At 32.8% G+C, this 21054-nt stretch overlaps 1 protein-coding gene and 1 long non-coding RNA gene across 4 annotated transcripts in view; one reads left to right on the top strand and one right to left on the bottom strand.

Annotated features, from left to right (window-relative positions):
• SERTAD2 (SERTA domain containing 2) overlaps nucleotides 1-21054 on the bottom strand; it is a 195482-nt gene that overhangs the window by 34362 nt on the left and 140066 nt on the right. The window lies entirely within an intron of this gene.
• LOC141554772 (uncharacterized) lies at nucleotides 35-17283 on the top strand. The gene is made up of 3 exons (XR_012485942.1): nucleotides 35-757; nucleotides 2693-2774; nucleotides 17150-17283. It is a non-coding gene; the product is annotated as an uncharacterized LOC141554772 (long non-coding RNA).

The following is a 21054-nucleotide window of genomic DNA, read 5'->3' on the forward strand; positions in this document are numbered from 1 at the left end:
GGGAGATCAGATATGCTAATACCGAGCTAGGGCTGTAGTTGCTGCGGTTGGAGGAGGAGGAGGAGGAGAAGAAGAAGAAGAAGGAGGAGGAAGAGGTGGGAATGTAGGAGATGCTGTGTGGCAGCACAGACCAGCATCTCCCTCTCTGTCGCTACTTTTATTTCTTTTGGTAGTGGCAACCAAAAAAGCAAAGAAAAGAGTTTCAAAAGGAGACGATAGCCGGCCAAAGGAGCTGAAACTATCATTGATAATCTCCTTTTCTCTCCCTTTCCTCCTCCGTCCTCCCCACCCCCAAAAGCGGCGGGTGACAAAAGGCAGTAGCTAATGCACAGCGCAAAAAAAAAAAAAAAAAAAAAAAAAAAAAAAAAAAAAAAGCCTGCTGAGTAGCGTAACCACAAATATGACAAGTATTCGAGCTATTCAACAACTTGAGACTGGTCAACAAGTCAGACTGGAGCACAGCAAGTCCTGCACAGGGCATTTACACTGCGCGAAAACCAATAACAGCTGGGGTTAGGGTTGGCAAAATCAGGGTCAGTGAGGTGGCTCTGGGATTAAGCACTAGCTGCCAAACCTTACTTTCCCTCTGCCTTTGGCTATTTAGTAATGGTGTCTCATTTATAAGAAGGGAGGTAGGGGTGGTGGGAAAGTGGGTGAAGAAACAGTGCAGACAGAAAATGAGCGCAGTCCTTCAACTGTCTCACACGTCCAAATCATGAGAGCAATTTCAGTGGACACATATCTTTTATCCTACAAGGTAAGTGAATGACTAAGTGACCCGGGAACACAGCAAGATGGTAGAGAGGGACCTTTGGAAGGTCTGTAAAGGCCCCATGTCCTTCTCTGTTAAATCTCAGAACATTTTAGTGCTGGATCTTTATGCAAGAAAGAATTCCTTTCCTGAATTGGAAAGATTTTATTCTACTATAATCATGAATTGTATGTGTCAATAATAGCACCTAGGTAAAGCATGGATCTAAAAGGAGGAAGTGTTCAGACACAGAATAACTTTTTGATATTTTTTTGCTTCCTGCCTATTTAGGTTGCATTTGCTTTGGATTTTTTAAACTTGAGGGGAAATATTGAATCTAATGAAGGGGTTTAAATCCTATTCTCATGGAAAAGTGGAATTGAAGGGGCTGAAATTGACAAAAGATATTAAATCAAATTCTGTTGGGAATATAACATGGTTATTCTTTAAAATTAAAGAAATATTAAAATAGAATGCACTTTTGCTGATATCACAAAAAGCAATATAGCACCCTGATTTTGGTTGCCATACAATCATCTGTCTATCTGACATTATGTTGGCTTTTTAAAATGATTTACTAAACTAGTTGTACTTAGGAATATAAACCTTTAGTACCTAACATAAAGATGATAGTAAATGGTTACTATCAAGACAAGTATGCCTTATCTTATGCTCAAACTATTCTGTAATGATTTGGGATCAAATTGACATTCTAACTGGGAGACAACATAAGAAACAAAATAATCTATTCAATTTAAGAGTCAGAAAAAAAACAGTTCAAATTCAACCTCTGACACTAGTAGCATGACTCCTGGTAGATCATTTAACTTCTCCAGGCTTCAAACAACTCTCTAAAATTGCAAGTCTTAAGTTTTTCACACATTGAAATCACAAGCCCTAGATACACTGAGATTCAACTACAGATACTACCACAATAGTATCATCTCTCTTTATGTGTCCATCTCTCTCTGCTGTAAAAGTTTCTATTTTAACAATAACAATATCAAAGACAAAATATATAATCTGAACATATACATATGAACATTGAGTTTGTTTTTAATTAAATGTGGAGTTCTTTCATCAAATTTCAATACAGTGATACTAAAATTCAAATTCTCTGTTATAGACATTATTGGCCTTTCCAGACAGTGTTAAATTTGTGCCTTTGTAATGACATGCTATACAAGTTCTATTCTGACACTAAGCTATTTCTATTTTCCTTTCTATCCAAATTGTAGGTTTTTGAAACTATACTATTAATAATCTTTCTTCCACATATTCAAGTTTTCATTTTTGGGTGAAGCCATTAAAATGAATACATAATCAAGACAATCAATTGTACTTTATTTATATCAATGGACTTTTACCAGTCATGAGCTTTAATTAGTTGTTCATGAATTCAGCTGAAGTTAGCAAAAAAAAATCATACTTGTATCATCAAAATGTTTTCTAGCATATATTTTATCAAAGATACCTTTCAAATGATAAATATCAAATGATCAAAACCTTCCTCTTATATGAAAGACATCTTTGTTGATATCAGTCAAGTCAAATTTTCTGTGGTCCCATTTGGGGTTTTGGGGTTTACCATTTCCTTCTCCAAGTCATTTTACAGATGAATAAACTGAGGTAAGCAGGGTTAAAGTAACTTGTTCAAAGTCACGTTAGTAGGTATATAAGACCAGATTTGAACTCAAGTCTTTCAGATTCAGTACCAGTTCAGTACCATTCTAACTACTGTACATCTAGATGCCAAAAGGCATCTAGAAATCAAAAATTATTTTATTTTTTCATGCACACACATACATAGAAAAAAAAAAACCCATGCTGAACTGTGAAATGCTTTTCTTTCTTTTTTTTTTTCTTCATGTTTTTAAAGTTTGAAGTATCTGCGTAATTTCACAAGTATAAATATTAAGTACATTTTTTTTTCCTTTTTAGGGGTTCTGGTATCTTTGTCCAAGTAGTCAAAGCATGTGCTTAATGCTTCAACAGCTGTTAATACCCCACCCTCCAACACCAGGTGGTTAACGCCTTCCCTAGAGAAACTGACTTCTACAAGATAATACAGCAACTCCTAACTCTTTTGGAATCCAGATCCACAAGGCCAGAAAGGCTGATGTGCTGCTGATGTCTGTTCCTATTATAATGTTTCTTCATGGAATTATTATCATTATTAATTACTAGAGTGAATTTGGACTTTCTACAAAGTTTGGTTTTCATTTCCATTGGTTTTCAAATGCAGAACAAAAGATAAGCAAGCATGTAACTTACTATTATAGTCTCATTCAGAATTCCAGTCTCTTTTAATGTCAAAATAAAGCAAACCACTAGAAATTAACTATACAAATAAGCAGGCATCGACATATAATTTGATTTTAGTTAAAATGGCCTACTTAGTATCTCCTAAATTTCTTATTCAAGTCTTTTTTTGTGCCTTTCTGGATTGGATTCTTCTCATCATGTCTTCTTAGAATTCCTAACTTCATTCCAGATGTGATTTGGATAACACCTTCTACTCAAAACCTTTCCTTATTCCCTCTCTCCTTCAAGTTGTTAATATTCTCTTCTTCCTATATTTACCTCATATTTACTTGTCATGTAAGCTCCTTGAAGGCAGAAAGTTTTTTTTTTTTTTTTTCTCTTTGCATTCCAGCATTGACACAGGATAAAAAATAGAACAAAAGTTCAAAAAGTAAAGAAAAAAATAGTGTAATCACACACATAATAAGGTGGTCATTAAAAAGGATAAGCAACACTGGTATTAAATGTCAGAGAAATGACTTTTCTTTTAAATGTGAACCATTGCTAGGTAATCCTGGGTACCAGTTTACACTAAACTGTTCTTTTGAAAGTATGGCTTGAAAGCTTTTTAATTATTAATTTCCTTTCTCCCCCAAATCCCCCAATAAACATAATGTAATGAAGTGAAACAAAGGATACTAGTAAAGACAGCAACAGAGGTTATGACTGGAATGAATTTTAACATTAATTTGAATTTTCTGGGACTCTGCTATTTTTTTATCCCTCATGCTTTATGTACCATAGTACTAATAGCAAAAAAGCTATAGATTTGTTTTGTATAGTTTTCTTTTAAAAAAATATGCAAAGGTTCCACTGGGTGATGAACATTTTAAATCAATATTTAAAGATAAAGTATATTAAATGTATATATAGCCCCTCATATAGATTATAAAGGCATTTTCTTAACAACAAGCCTGTGGAATAAAGTAATACAAGCAATATCAAGTATATTTTACATGTGAAGATTTGGCTTAAGTTAAAATGCCCATGGACACAGAAGTTGTACAGTTTTAAAACCAAGTCTTCTAGCATCAAGGTTAGCTACTCTTCATACTAAATATTAGCCTCTTCTCTGAATTCTTAACTACTCAATTATGCTATTAAGTTTATCGCTCAAGATAGTTGTGTCTGCTGATATAAACTTTAGCAGCAAGGAGAGTTGAACTATAATTGGATAAGTCCTAAAGCTAAAAGTGTGATATATATATATATGATATAATATTTTAAAAACTGGAATAAATTTACAAGATTAGAATACCAATAAGCAACCATTTAAAAATATTATCAGGTAGAAATGATATAGGGTTTAATGATTAGAAAACAAAATAAAAGCAACAAAGGTGCCTAGAGAATACATGAATGCTGTCAGACTTTGAGAGATGTTGGGGGCCATGGATAATTTTTCTGTTTGAAATTTTCATTCCTTTTTCTTGAGGTTTAATTAATTTGCAACTCCTCCTTCATTCTCCCTTTCTTTATTATGCCCAAATACTTGTTTTCTCCTGCTAGATATCTGTATGTGAATATTTTATACATAATGATAGGTAGCTATTTCACATCTATACTCTTTGCTCCAAATGATGTAATTCCTCTTAGAATGCTTCTTATTTCCTACTGTCCCATTTGCACTGAGGCTATTCCCTGTCTAATTTGTAGTCTTAGGAGGGACTTAAGTTGTAGTACTTAAGTTAAATACTTTAGAGTTACTTCAATTTCCTTTCTTATCATATCATAGATAAATGTCTTTTTTAAAAAGTTTTGGTGTCTTAATAATATGATTCTGCTAAAACGGACCAACTACTAAACACCTTAATTTAATTTTTCATTATACATGAATGGATGTGTCAATCACAATACCTCCATTGTTACAAAACATAAAACATCTATGACTTTTTATTCTATACTGTTATCCATGATTCCCCATAAATTCTTCCATAGATTATCTACTCAAAGGGCTGAAGAACTAAATTTCTTTTATTTTTAAAACATTTTTAAATTTTTATTTTTTTTGTTTTTAAATTTTTTTTATTTAAATTTTTAATTAAAATTTTTTTTGAAGCTAAATTTTTTAATATACCATGGGTATGGAATTGAGGGAGAGGGAACTTATAATGCAACACTTTGGCTGTCTGTTATTCCATTTGTTTGCTACATGCCTGACCTATGTCTATTTCCAATCAAATATTTCTGGCACGATAACTTTTTATGACATTTCTTGTGAAAAAGCACAATAGGTGATATGCTATAGCCTACTACTTCTGCTCAACATGGGTCTGTCTACCCACTATTCCATGGGTCATCTGCAAAACTGATCTTTTGGTAATTGTATCAAATGAGCCACAGCCTTCCAAAAATAGTAGAAAAATGTTGATTTTTAAACTGAATTTCTGTTTTAGATAACTGCTTGAAGTCACTGACAATGCTGAGTAATTTTCCAAATTCAATTCAAACTGTTTTTACTTAATAGGACTAGTATTATGTATGGTACCTGTTCACGGCATATATTTTGATAGAGTAGTATCTCAATAAGTTGCCAATCAAATTACACAGTATGATATGGACAACATATATTCTTCATTTATTTGTCCTTTTGAAAAATGGCAGATTTTTTTTTTTTGAGCAGTCATAATTCTTAATGAGGAGGCTTTATAGTATTGTGGGGCTTTATAAATCACATTTCAGAATTAGAGGAGACTTCAATAAACATCTATAACAACTCAAATGTGAAAAATAATTCTCATAACATAAGCAAGAAATAGTTAAGCAGACTTTTCCAGACACCATCAGTGAGAGGGAACTCCCTATGTTCCAAGGCAGGTCATTCTACTTTTGTTGAGTTCTAATTAATAGGAATTTTCTTTTTTCTTTTTCTTTTTCTTTTTTTTTTTTCAATTTCCATCCACTGCTTTCTAGCCTTATCCTTGGCAGAATTGGGTCATTTTTCTCTTTCAGATGACATCTTTACTTCATGAAGGTTGTCATATCTTTTGTCTTTTTTTTACTTGATGCTAACCATCCCCAGTTCTTTCAAATGATCATTACATATCAACTCAAAGCCAGTTTGATGATTGGTGAGTCCTTGCTTTGAACCTTCATATGATCAGAAGTCTCAGTTGCATTGCTCACTTCCCTCCTGACTCACTCCATGTCTGTTCCACCTCCATATCAGCTGTCTTGACCCCGTAAGAATGGCTATAGCCAGAGTACGATTTGATTTGTGAGTGTTTGGGGGAACAGCCATATTGTCAGAAGTCCTAGTCATGTTGTTCACTTTCTTTTTGGGCTCACCTGAAAGATGATATTTAGGTTTTGAGTCTGGGTAACTAGAAGGATGGTAGGATCCTGGACAGTAATTACTAGAGGGAAGCAAAAAAGAAGAAAAAGCTTTGGGGAAAAGATGATGAGTTCAGTTTTGAATACATTAAGTTTTCTATGGCATAAATATGATATATCTAATAGTTGGAGATTAAAGACTGGAGGTCAGAAGAGAGGATAAGGTCAGATAAATAGATCTGAGATATAGAGATGATAATTGATTCCATGGGAGCTAATGGGATCAAGTGAAATAGTATAGAGGAGGAAAGGAAGGATGAGAACAAAGCCAAGGATATTGAGAAGGAACAGTTAGACTGGAAGGAGGAAAAACAGGAGAGCACTGTTGCAATAACCTTGAGAGAAGAATGTATAAAAGAATAGGGAGTGGCTGACAGTCAGTGGCTGCAAAGAGGTCAAATAGTTTAAGAATTGAGAAAAAGCCATTTGATATGGGGATTAAGAGATCTTTGGTAACTTTGGAGAGAGATTTCAGTTGAATGCTGTGGTCTGAAATCAGACTTGAAGTTGAGAGGAAAGAAAGTAGAGGAACTGATTGTAGATGGCCTCTTCAAGAATTTTAGCTATGAAAAGGAAGAGAGGTGTAACAGGACATTAGGAAAAACTAGATCAAGTAAGGATGTTGCTGAAGACATGGACATGTTTTTAGGCAGTAGGGAAGTAGCCAGTAGCCAGGGAAAAAGTGAAAATAAGTAACAGATTACAGAAGGGGCAAGCTGCTAAAGAAGATAATTGAGAAATGCAACATAAATTTTCAGAGGGCACAATCTATATAGTTTCATGACTTTCTCCATCTTTGTTCAACAGAAAGTGAATAGAAGCAAAGGCAGCAGACATTGGGAAATAATTCCAGGTTGGTGCTTAGCAGGGCAAGATTGGTGAAAGCATAAAGGAGCAAGGGATTTGTGAGAAGCAGATAGTGTAGAATTGTATTGGTTCAGCAAAAGGTCAAGATGAGGAAGGGAGGAAAGAATATTCAGTGCAAGAGTGATAGCCAAGGAAAGATAGTAAGAGTCAAGTAATTGAAGTCTTCCCTGAGAACAAAGAATAGATTTAGGGATTTTAAGATAAAGGAAACTTGGAATGATAAAATATTTTGATCAGAAAAAACAACTTCAAGTCATGAACATGGAACTGTAACATTGGTGATTGATGATAAAATCAAAGATTTGACTATTTATATGTATAACTGATGTGGGAAGGAGACACAGGTCATAAGAATTGAGTAAGTTAAGGAACTTGAAGGAAGATCCATACACATAATGAAGTTTCTATCTATATGGACTTGAACCCCTTCATCATTTAAGTTTTCCTGCTCTGAATATTTTCCAATTGACCAGTGTTGTTCCTAAATTTTGGTGCCCACACAATACTCTAGATATGGTCTGATCAGGCATCATCTTTGTATTCCTGGAATCCAGATTCTTCTTTTGGATTTTTTTAAAGGATGAAATAATTTTTTTAGTATAATTGTATGACTTTATAATCTATACCTGTTAACTTTCATCTCATTAGATTTGAACCAATGTTTTTTCTGGTCAATATATTTTTAGATTGTGACTCTATCATCCACTATTCTTCCCAACTTTGTGTTATTTGCAAATTTGATATTCATGTTATCCTTGTCCATATTAAAATCATTGATAAAAATGTTAAGTAGTCTAAGAGCAAACACAAATCCTAGAAACATTTCATGAAGATATACCAAACTGATAGGAAACTATTAATAACACTTTTTGAATCTGGACTAATCATTTCCTAATATACTTAACTACATCATTATTTAGCCCATAATCTGTATGTTTTCAGAAATATCATACAAATAAATACTCCATCAAATACTTGCTAAAATCTAGGCAAACTGAATTTATAGTTTTGACTTGCTCTAATAGTTTAGTGAAACTGACCAAAAAATCAGGTTAATCAATCTGGAATGAAATACTTTTGATGAAGCCATTATGTTTTTTTGTAATTACCAATTCCTTTTTTAGATGTTCACTAGATTTTCTTTTTAATGTTTTAGAACTTTTCTAGGAGTCTAAATCAAATTTACTGATTTATATTTGCAGATACTATAACTGTTACTTAAAAGAAAATTGAAATATTTGACCTTTTCCAATTTTGCAGTAATTTTTCTCTTCCCCCCTCCTCTCAATCACAACCTGTTACTTTTTTTCAAAACACAAGGATAAAATTTATCTTGACTTCATGAAGCTAGGTGTTCTCTTACTAGCTCCTCTCTTATCTTGGTATCAACTCCCTATTAGTCATTTTTGTTCTCTCCTTTCCAGTCCAAAGGCCATTCTCTTTGGCACAGAAAACAAACAAAATAAGAATTAAGTTGCTTTTCCTTCTCTCAGCAGCATGCATTATAATCCATCTATATTTGTGGTGGTGATCCTATCCCTTTTTTGATCTTACTCTTTTCCTCAATATAGCTCATCATCCTTCTACCCCAACAAACTTCTTTCTGTAATCCACTTTCCTCACCAGCCTTAGCTCATTCAAAGTGTTACTCCTACTCTTGAAATAATTCTTACAATGTTATGCCATTTTTTTTGTATTCTTTTTCATCTAAAGATCTTTCTTCCCACTTTACAAGGAAAATAGGGATTATTTCCAGTGAAGCTTCTCTTCTCCCCTTTTCTATGTCTCATATCCTCTTGACATCATTCCCTCCCCCCATTCTCTCTTCCTTTATTCTTTGATGAAGTGACCTTTCTTTCTCATTAAAACCAGCCATTTTACATGTGCTCTTGATTCCCACTTCCCATTTTCTGAAAAAAATTGCTTCACAGCTCCAAAATTCATTCTGAGGCATTATTGCAAGTTTATTTGGAGGGGAATTTTGAAGGACCCAGATGAATTGCTGCCATATTCAGCCATCTTGGCTCCAATTCATGAGTAGATCATTTTAAATAGATTTTTCTCATAATAGGAAGAGAGATGTGGGAGTGTAGATTAAGGGAATGATAAGTCTAGTGAAATTTTTTTCAAGGTAGAAGAGACTTGGACACACTAAAATACAACAGAGTAGAAACCAATATATAGGAAGAGATTGGAGAATGGAATAGGGAGATAATTTGCAGAGTAGTCTAGTTGAGAAAATTGGAAGTGGGAATTATCTGTAATGGGGATAAATTAGAAGCCTTCCCAATAAGATCAGAGATGAAGCAAGAATGCCTATTATCACCATTATTTTTTAGCACTGTACTAGCAATGCTAGCTATAGCAACAGGAGAAGAAAAAAGAAATGGAAGGAATTAGATTAGTTAATAAGGAAACAAAATTATCATTCTTTGTACATGATATGATGGTATACTTAGAGAATCCTTTAAAATCATTAAAATAATTAACAACTTCAGCAAAGTTGCAGCATACAAAATAAACCCACACAAATCATCTGCATTCCTATATATTACCAAGAAAGCCCACAGCAAAAGATGGAGAAATTCCATTTAAAATAACTGTAGACAATATAAAATACCTGGAATTTTAAAGACAAACCCAGCATCTATATGAGCACAATTATAAAGCATTTCCCACAAATAAGTCAAATCTAGAAAAATATTAATTGCTCATGGGCAGGCCAAGCCAAAACAATAAAAATGAAAATTCTAACTAAATTAATATACTTATTTAGTGCCATAACAATCAAACTACCAAAATTTTGTTTTATGTAGCTAGAAAAATAATAACAAAATTCATCTGGAAGAACAAAAGCTCAAGAATATCAAGGGAATCAATGAAAAGAAAAGTGCAGGAAATTTATAAGAATACATTCCATTCTTCAATTGATAAATGGTCAATGGATATGAATAGGCAGTTTCAAAGAAATCAGAATTATCCAGAGTCACATAAAAAAAAAGCACTAACCAACTAAAGAAACACAACTCTGAGGAACTACCTCACCTCTGTCAGAGTAGCTAAGATGTCAAAAAAGGAAAATGAAAAATGTTGGCAAGGATGTGGGAAAACTTAGACACTAATTTACTATTGGGGGAATAGTAGACTGATTCCAGCCATTCTGGAAAACATTGTGGCACTATGCCCAAAGGACTATAAAACTGTGCATAACTTTTGATCCAGTAATACTTCTAGTAGGTGTGAATCCCAAAGAGATTTAAAGAAAAGGTGGGGAAGAATCTATTAGTACAAAAATATTTATAGCAGTTTTTTGTAATGAATAAGAACTTTAAATTGATGGTATACCTGTCAATTGGGAAATGGCTGAATAAGTTGTGATATATGATTGTGATGAAATATTATTGTGCTATAAGAAATGATGAGCAAAATGATTTCAGAAAAAAACTGAAAAGACTTACTTGAACTGATGCAAAATGAAGTGAGCAGAATCAGAACATTATATACACTAACAGCAATATATGATGAACAACTATTCTCAGCACTATAATCCAATACAGTTTCATATGCTATCCATCCCCAGAGAAAAAATTCTTGGGCTTATCATTTGTTTCTCTGTCTTTTTCTATCAGCTAGTTTTCTTTCACAAAATGACTAATGTGGAAATAGATTTTGCATGATTGCACATGTATAACCTATATCATATTGCATACCACCTCAAGGAAGGGGGCAGGAAAAGAGGGAAAGAGTTTAGAACACAACACTTAAAAAAATACTAATGTTAAAAACTGTTTTTATGGGTAATTGGGAGACATCTTATTTAAAAGGGAAAAAAAAAACCCACTGGATTTGGCATCAGAAAAATTCTGTGTCTGCTTATTCCTTGTGGGATTTTAGTCTAGTTTCTTAAACTCCCTGATCTCAATTTTCCAATTTATAAAAAAGACAGTTATGCTAACTCAGCAATTCTCAATGTTTTAAATCTCTGGACCACTTTACACTCTTAAAAATTACTGAGGCCACTAAAGCACTTTTGTTTACATGGGTTATATAAATATCATACTAGAAATAAAAATGATTATGGTTTTGAAATATGTATTAATTAATCTGCAAATAATAATACATCTGTTACAGGTTAACATAAATAACACTTTTTTTTTGTGAAAAAGAAAAGCTATCTACACTTATATCCAACTTATCATCCCTCACTTTTTTTCCCCCCCCTGAGGCTGGGGTTAAGTGACTTGCCCAGGGTCACACAGCTAGGAAGTGTTAAGTGTCTGAGATCAGATTTGAACTCAGGATCCCTCACTTTTTAAATCTTTGCGATCTGAATTCCATTCTGATTTCTCAACTGGAACTACTCTCTCCAAAGTTACCAATTACCTCTTCCCACTTTCCCCACCCCGAAGGCAATCAGGGTTAAGTGACTTGCCCAGGGTCACACAGATATTAAATGTCATAGGTCTGAGGCTGGATTTGAACTCAAGTTCTTCTGACTCCAGGGCCAGTGCTCTTTCCAATCAGTGCTACTTAGCTGCCCCCTGCCAACATGGGTGGCCTTCTTATACTTAATGAGCTCTTCCACATTTGACCCTCTTAACCACCTTCTCCTCCTGTGGTATATAGTCTCTCCTATTTGGGATTTTATAGACTTTATATTTATATTGGTTCATCTCTTATTTATTTGACCATTCTCACTCAGTATCTCAGTGGCTCAAAATCCCTATACTATGCCACTATGCATGTTTCACTTTGTAAGACTTTGTCCTAACTTCCTCTTTTCTCTCTATAGTTTCACACCTGATAACTTCATTGACTCCCAAGGATTTAATTATTCAACCCTAGTTTCTTTCTTTTCAGAGCTTCAGTTCTGAATCATCAACTGCTTATTGGACATTTCAAATTTATATTGTACTAGCATCTTAAATCCAACAAATCTAAAGAAAGATTTATTATCTTTCTTCTCAAATCCATCACTTTATCAAATTTCTCTATTTCTGTCATTCATTATCCTTCTAGTCACACATGTTCTCAGCCTCAGTATGTTACTCAATTCCTTACTCTGTCATTTCCCTATATCTAATCAGATGCTAAATTTTGTTTCTATCTTTATAACATTTTTTGCCTGTGCCCCCTTCTCTCCACCCATAGCTACCATCTTAAAATTGGTTCTCTTCACCTCTTGCTAAATTTATTTCAACAATCTATCCCAGTCCAGTTCATATTCTACTCAGCAGGGATTTTCCTAAGTCCTTTTCTCAGTAAACTGCTATGGGGCCCCTTATTATCTCTAGGATTGAAATATAAACATTTCTGTTTGGAATTCAAAGTCCTTTACAACCTGACCTCAACCTACCTTTCCAGGTTTTACTCCCTTCAAACTATGGTCCAGTCAAATTGGCCCTCATAATTGTTCCCCATTTACAGCACTACATTTCCTGTCTTTGGACTTTGAACTGGATGTCTTGTATTCCTGGAATGTGCTCCCTTCTCACTTCGAAATGCCTACTTATAAGACTCAGATCAATATTTGCCTTCTACATAAAACTTTTCTTGAGCTTGTAACTGCTAGTATTTTCCTTACTCAAAACCACTGTGCATCTTTTTTTGCATAAATCTATATCTATATATGTTCTCACCCCAATAGAACATAAACTCCTTGAGGACATAAACTATTTTACTTTTGTATTTGTATCTCCAGTACTTCTACAGTTCTTGGCACACAGAAGACATAATACATTCTTTTTGATTGATTGGCCTTCTGTCATTTAAGATGTAACTTGGTTGGTAAGTTCTTTGTATCTACCTTACTACCTTCAAACAATTCTTGTTTCTCCTTATATAGTTTCCTGTGATATAATCAGTAAAATTTCATCCACAAATAGGAACATTTGGAAAAACTCATCTTTTAGGAATCTCTTTTCCATTTGTAATCTGTGTAGGACATGGGGAACATTTTGGTAATATTTTATTCCTTTTTTTTTTTTTTTTTTGAGGCTGAGGTTAAGTGACTTGCCCAGGGTCACACAGCTAGGAAGTGCTATATTTTATTTCTTATTTGATATTGATACCCAAAACTTATTGAACAAAATTATCTCTGTGTTTTCAAATATTGAGTAATATTATTTAACATATGCAGAGTAGATATTTTGTTGGAAGAAAGATGTTGAGGCTGTTTTGTAGTCTATCAACTTAAATGGTTTTTATAATCAACAAATAATGGCATCTTAGATTTTCTATGCCTTTCAGTAATTTTTCAATATTGCAGCTGTGAAGATACTTTTATTACACAGGAAACTACAACAATAACTCATATTGCGTAAATCACTGGGAAGGAGCACATGGATTAGAGCTGGATCTTCATTACTGATGAAAGTATCAATAAAATCATAGGTGAAATTTTTGACATGTTTACAGTACAACAATCACATGAGGGAAGAAGTATAAGTACTATCATCCCATGAAGAAACAGAGACTCTGAGAAGTATCTAAGTGCACCTCTAAGTATATTCAATGAGATCTGTAATCAAGTCTTCTGGCTACATCTTCTCTTTCTGTAGTGCCAGTCTGATTCTTACAAAAACTGTTTCTGAAAGCCTGCTTCTTTCCTTCTTCCATTTTTATCTAGTATAACTACAGAAAGAAACATGACTTTTCCTGTAGGAGAAACAATTTAAGAGGGTTTTTGTTCTATTAAATCAAATGGTTTACAAAAATTTTTTTTGGTCCAAACCTATGATTTCATGGATAGAAAAATCTCTCAATAAGGAAGTTTCTTCTCACCAAAACAGATCAACTAGAGCTTGCTCTTTATCTACTATATAATTCCTTTCTCAAATGATTTTTAAAAAAACCTGACAAACAATAAACACAATGGGATCTTCTATTTCCTACATCTTCCAGTCAGTTATGTGAAGGATAAAGACTTGGTTTACAGCGGAATATCTCTTATAAAAGCCAGTCCATTCCTTTGTAATTAGCCTCATCAAGGATGCACTTGATGCATGTATAGACCTACTCTCATAAAAATTTTATATAGAAGGGAAGTAGGCCTATGGATCAATAGTTATTGATATTCTCTTGGTTACTCTTTTTTTGTTAGTGATAAAATCTGAAATTTTCTCCACATTTTTGGTATTTGCTCTCAATATATGTGTAGATCATTATCATAAAAATTTTCTAGTACTCACAAAATAGACATATGGACTGGTAATTATTGCTGTTCTCTTGATCATTTTAAAAAAGAAACTACTGTGTGATTTTTTTCTAATGTGTTCAATATTCTACTCTCTTCGATATCTTGAAAATTGATATCTAAATGCTTTTAAAAAAACTGTTGCTTTCAGTATGAATTTCTTTATATGTGTATACTTGATCAGGCCCAGCTGCTTTCCCCATCTTCATCTTCTTTAGTGTTATTTTTTACTTCCTCTCTAATGTTTTACAAATGAGTTTTGTTGTCATAGGATGCCATGGTTTTCCATTTTGTAAGGAAAGATCAAAGGTTTGTTTGCTAAAGTGGCTCTTGACCTCTTTTGTGCCCTTATTAAAGTGATTGCATTACACTGGTTAAACTTTTCTAAGGGGAGGAAAGGAATGAGTTTTTATGTAGTACCTACTATATGCCTGTGTATGCTAAGCATATTATCTCATTTGATCCTCACAATAACCCTGTGAAGTAAGTGCTATTATTATTTCCATTTTACAGTTGAGGAAAAAAGAGTGATAAGTTCTTTTTATTTAGTCATTTTCTTTTTTTTTTCTTTTTTTTTTTTTTAGTATTGATTGAATACATCAGATTGGAACTAATTTTTTTTTTCTGAGACAATTGGGGTTAATTGACTTGCTCAGGGTCATACAGCCGAAAGTGTTAAGTGTCTGAGGCCACATTTGAACTCAGGTCCTCCTGACTTCAGGGCTGGTACTCTATTTACTACACCAGCTAGCTGCCCCGAACTATTTTAATTGCATTTAGAGTCATTTCTTCATCTTCCCCCTCCCCAACTTAACATAATTTTGATCCTACCAGTGGATGTTCTGACTTTACAGAGACAGCTATGTAGCTGATTCCCACATTTGCAACCAGTCATTCCTGTTATGATATAGCTAATTTGATTGTGATTATATTGTCTTTTATTGTGTCCAAGAATTTTATTCTTTATATAGTCCACCAATCTATCTCCATTTTTTTCCTTACCTAGAATCACATTTTCTATAAATTAGTTATCAATAAGCATGGTTGACTTGCTTTACAAGTTTGTGGTAGATTTGTCAATTTCATCATCCTTTGCAACAAAAGGTGGTATGTAAAACTGTAATTATCTTTACAGTGATCTTTTTTCTTTAGTTTATACACTTATTGCACTAGTGTACAATCAAGTCAACTCTACCAGCTTTTATTTAACTTTTCAAGAAATGCTTATGAACTCTATTTCTATTTAACAGCAACTGGAAACACAACTGCTTTATGTTTTCTGCATTCATTTATAACAAAATAGTTAATATTTGGTTCAGTTCCTCTAGTAACAGATAGGCTCATTGGTTATTAGATAAGAACGATCTTACAACAGTTATTAAACTAATTTTTATAGACCATCTAAATACTGTATAGTCCTCAATATTCTCTTTCTCCTTTTCCAATACTCTGCAATCATTACTACAGAAGGGGAGTGCAGAGCTATTTTGAATTTCTGCTTGTTTCACAGGTTGACATGAATTTATCACTTATTGAACAATCTATTTGCAATGAACATACTCATTCTTAGGTAATAGGTAAAGAATTAGTCATATCAGTTGATCTAAAAATTCTATTATAATTTTATTTGAAATAAAATTTCATTCTCTATTTTTTTTTTTGCCATATGGATAACAAAACATGACTGCATTAATTAATGCAATTTTGGTCCCTTGAAGTATTCTTAAATTCTAGCCCTACTGTTAAGTTGGTCTTCAAACCCACTGTCAGTATCATTTTTACTACATTTATATGCAAAACAATGTCTAAAACTTATACTTAGATGATTTCCCAATTGATAAATGGTCAAAGAATATGAACAATTTTCAGATGAATAAATTAAAGCTATTTGTAGTCATATTGAAAAAAATGCTCTAAATCACTACTGATTAGAGAACTACAAATTAAGACAATTCCGAGGTACCATTTTATATCTCTCAGATTAGCCTATAAGATAACAGGAAAAAATAATGATAGTGATTTGCGTAAACTGGGACACTAATGCATTGTTGGTAGAATTGTGTAATTATCCAACTATTCTGGAGAGCAATTTGAAACTATGCCCAAAAGGTTATAAAACTTTGATCCAGCAGTGCCACTAGTGGGTCTGTGTCTCAAAGAGATCATAAAAGAGAGAAAAGGATCCACATGTGCAAAAATATAGAAGCTCTTTTTTATGGTGGCAAGGAACTGGAAATTAAGTGTATGCCCATCAGTTGGGAAATGATTGAATAAGTTATGGTATATGAATGTAATAATTCTATAAGAAATGATGAGCAGGCTAATTTCAGAAAATCCTGGAGAGACTTACATGAGTTGATGCTAAGTGAAATGAGCAGAACCAGAAGAACATTGTACATGGTATAAGCAAGATTATGTGATAATCACCTGTGATGGACTTGGCTCTTCTCAGAAATGTGCTGATTCAAGACAATTCCAATAGACTTAGGATGGAAAATGCCATCTGCCTCTAGAGAGAGAGAACTATGAAGACTGAATGTAGTTTGAAGCATAATATATTTTTACCTTTTTGTTTCTTTGCCTTTTCTTTCTCATAGTTGTCTCCCTTTTGATCTGATTTTTCTTGTACAACATGACAAATATAGAAATGTTTAAAAGGATTGCACATATTTAACCTATATCAAATTGTTTACTTTTAGGGGAAAGAGGAAGTAAGAGAAGAAGGAAGAAAAATTTGGAACACAGACTCTTATAAAAATGGATGTTGAAAACTATCTTTACATGTATTTGGAAAAATAAAATACTATTGAAAAATATATACTGAGGGACATGAAGAAGAATGGAATAAGAGTAATGGCTTGGGTAAAATTATCTATAGTACATTATGGTTTTATAGAGTTAAAAAAAACAATCTGGATATGGAATTTAATCTTGCTAATTTAAAATTAATACTTCTAGTTTAGAAAAGATTAGTTTTTAAGCAGATTTTATTAATGGTTTTTATCTTGATAGCTTAGTAATTTCAACTTTCTCCAGACTGATTAATCCCTCCCTTGTGATAAAAGAAAAAAAAATCTGATATACTGACTTCATTTGGACACATATACAATATTTTGTTCTAAACATTTCCTATTTATCTCCCATGATGTAGATAGCATATTTCATTATCAGTTCTCTGAAATCTTGATGTTCAGTTACTCAAATTTTGATTTCTTTTTAGTAATCTCTTCTTTGCATTGTTGAGGTCATTCTGTCTGTTATTCTCTGAGTTCTTATTTTGGTCTGCATCAGTTTCATAAAAATCTACTCATATTTCTCTGAATTCTTAAAACTCATAATTTCTTACTATACAGTGATAATCCCTTTACATTCACATACCATAGTTTTTTCCTAGCCATCTCCCAATTGATAGATCCATTTTGTTTCAAATTCTTTGCTCCAGCAGAGTACTGATTTGAATACTGATGCATATTTGTGTTTTTCCCTTATCTATTATTTTCTTGACATAACCAATTCTGAAGGAGAAAAATTTATTTAGTTTAAACTTTTTAAATGGGCATTTATCTTAAAAAACAACACAGGATGATGTCTATATCAGTTCTCTTAAAAAAAAAAGTTTGCTCTATAGTACCAAATTTAAAGAAAAAAAAGTAGGAATGGAATTTAGTAAATATCATGATTATATCAGCTGTATTGTAGATGCCTACTGCCATTCTCCTTATCTACAAATAAGTATGTTATGAATAAATATCTATCTGTTGAATCAATGCAGATATTTAATTATCCTTACAGTTGTTTTATCTTAATTCTTAAAAAAACCCAGAATATATCTGAAAAGTTGAATTAAATAAAAAATCTGAAACAATGCCAGATTATTTTACCAACTATAACTACAGAAATCATTCATTTGCCATCACAACCCTGAGCAGTGTTTAGATGAAATGTCAGCAAAACCTAGCATTATCTACAGAAGCAAGAGCAACATTGATAATTTTAATACTGTCTAAATTGTCTTTAACTTTGATTTGACGAAATACAAAAGAAAAAAGAGCAATGCCATTTTAAAAATCCATAATATTTTCATTTTCAACTAGATTCTCTATTGTATGGGTGGGGTAGATAAAGGGGATAAACATTTATATAATGCCCACTATATGGTAGGCACTGTACTAAGCATTTTACAAATAATATCTTATTTGATCTTTAGGCCCTTCTGTTTAGTGATAATTTTTTTTTTTTAAGTTTTTGTATTTTTTTTTTTTTTTTTTTTGTATTTAGACATCGGAAATAAAATCTTTAACGCAATTATTTTAGATATATTTCTGCTCTTAGAGCCATAAGATAGAAAATAAAACCTCAATAAATTAAAAGATGAAAAAAATATCAGTACAAATCTTTTTCTTTTGTTTAAATTAGAAAACTAGGGACAGGTACTAGACTTAGGATTTCATTGGTGTGACTATGAAATCCAAACTGAGGAACTTCATTTATTAATGGGGGCTGATTCTTCCTCTACAACTTTTAGTCTTAAGAGAGTTGCCTAGTTAAAGAACTTAAAGGTTAAGTAATTTACCCAGGGTCACACTTACCTATTTTCTCTAAAAACTAATATCTTAAGTAATTTTCTTTCTGATAATTTCTAAAGTCAACATACTACATTCATTTCAGACATTCAGGTTTCTCTCCAATTTTGAGTAAAGGACAGGTTTTATCCCTTCACTGTTTGCTATATACATTTGAATAATAACAACAACAAACAACCTCAAATTTATTTATCTCAAAACAACTCTGTGAAGTAGGTAGAGCAAGGATTATCATGCCCACAGGATAAGAAAGCTGAGGCTCAGAAAGGTTAAATGAAATGTTCATTTTCCTCCAGCTAGCAAATATCCAAGGTATGACTGAAACCTATATTTTCTGGTTCCAAATTAAACACCCAATCCATTATGTTGTGCATTTCCTAATTCACTATTTTATGTAGCAGAACACAAAACCTAATTATTTAATTTATATATAGCTTACATTTTTCATTAGAAATCCTAGCTGACAAGGCAAATATTTAGCTGGTTATTTAAAGGCTGGGTATTAGATGGTCTTCTTACCTGCCAGGCTAAAATTGAGAAAATTTCTATTATTATTGTGTTATAATAACCTAAGCTGGCAATGTTAAGTGAAAAAAGAACACACACACACACACAAACCTGCCTCACAAATATGAGAGGCCCTTTTGGGAGACTCCTTAATGTATCAGGGGATTTATTTATAACTGGGACACCTTTGTTTAAAAAACAAAATAAATACAGAGACATTTTCCTTGTGAACTCTTCATAACATGGTGTCCATGTGACTATGGACTTACTAAACCAAACATGTTTTACTTCTCTCTTTTTACGTGTTTCTTTCAGTGTTGTAAAAGAATAAGAAGAAACCATACTTTCTGACTTTGGGAATTATTGTATTGTCTCATAGCGTGTGTAATATGACTTAAACATGTTTTTTCTTGAAATAAGCTTATGTTTTAAGCATGCTTTTCTTTTTTTTTTTTTTTTTTTCTTGCTAGCTAGCAAGCACTTTGTAAGCTAGGTGGTTCTAAATAAAGAACTCTAGTCAACAACAGGAAATAACTCCCACAGAAAAAAGGGGCAGAATACAAACTCTCACCAACTCTTGTACACAGCTCACAACGGCCTTTTGTTCCACACACATTAAGGCTGAAATCTTTACTTTTCAGAGCATGTTTTTGCCTTTGCAGAATCTTTCTCTTTCCTTTACTGCAGGATGATCTTCTTGCTCTTGCCACCAAAGAAGATACCCCTTAAACTTAATACAAGGGATGGGATTAGACACCTCAATGCATACACTTAAGAAGAAATACAACCTTTTTTTTTTTCCCCTGAAATAGAATCTTTTAAAGAAGATAAAGTGAATCTTAGTGATATGTTGTAATAATATTCTAACCTATAGATTAAAGAAAACACAATTCAAAGGATAAAATAAAAAAAAAAATTCTCTCTGCAAGTTGTGTTTATAATATCAATAAATATTAACATATTTTATATCATTAGCACATTTATGTATATACACATGTATGTATATATCAGTATTCATCATGTTATATCAGACATTCATCATGGCTCTATTTAAAAATTCCTTTATATTGCTCTAGAAAAATGCATGTGAGGGAAAAATTCCAAATTATATATGCCAACAAAATTATAAGACTTGTGCATTGAACAAAGAAATTTCAATGGGATCAACTCAGTGGAATTAAAGAATATGTTGGTGTTTGTATTCTTGGCTAGGCTAAGTTTATTTTAAATCTGAGGAAAGTGAAGCCAGAGCAGGGGAGAATGCCTGGGAAAGCAGATAGAGTGAAGGGACCTGATGTTGTGATAAATAAATTTAGGAGGGAGAAGGCATAGAGAAAAATGGGAGAATAAGAGCTGATGGTCAGAAAGCAGAATTTCGTAATCAGAGATAGTAGAGTTGGATGTCTTGTTACTGACTGGGAAAAGCAAGAACAAGATCCCTGAATATGTCTGCCATGAATTAAAGGTACAGATTAAGGGAAAATTGGGAAAGGTGACAAACTGGGAAATAAGGG

The sequence above is a fragment of the Sminthopsis crassicaudata genome, chromosome 2 (genome assembly GCF_048593235.1).
Source record: "Sminthopsis crassicaudata isolate SCR6 chromosome 2, ASM4859323v1, whole genome shotgun sequence".
NCBI classification, from domain to species: Eukaryota; Metazoa; Chordata; class Mammalia; order Dasyuromorphia; family Dasyuridae; genus Sminthopsis; species Sminthopsis crassicaudata.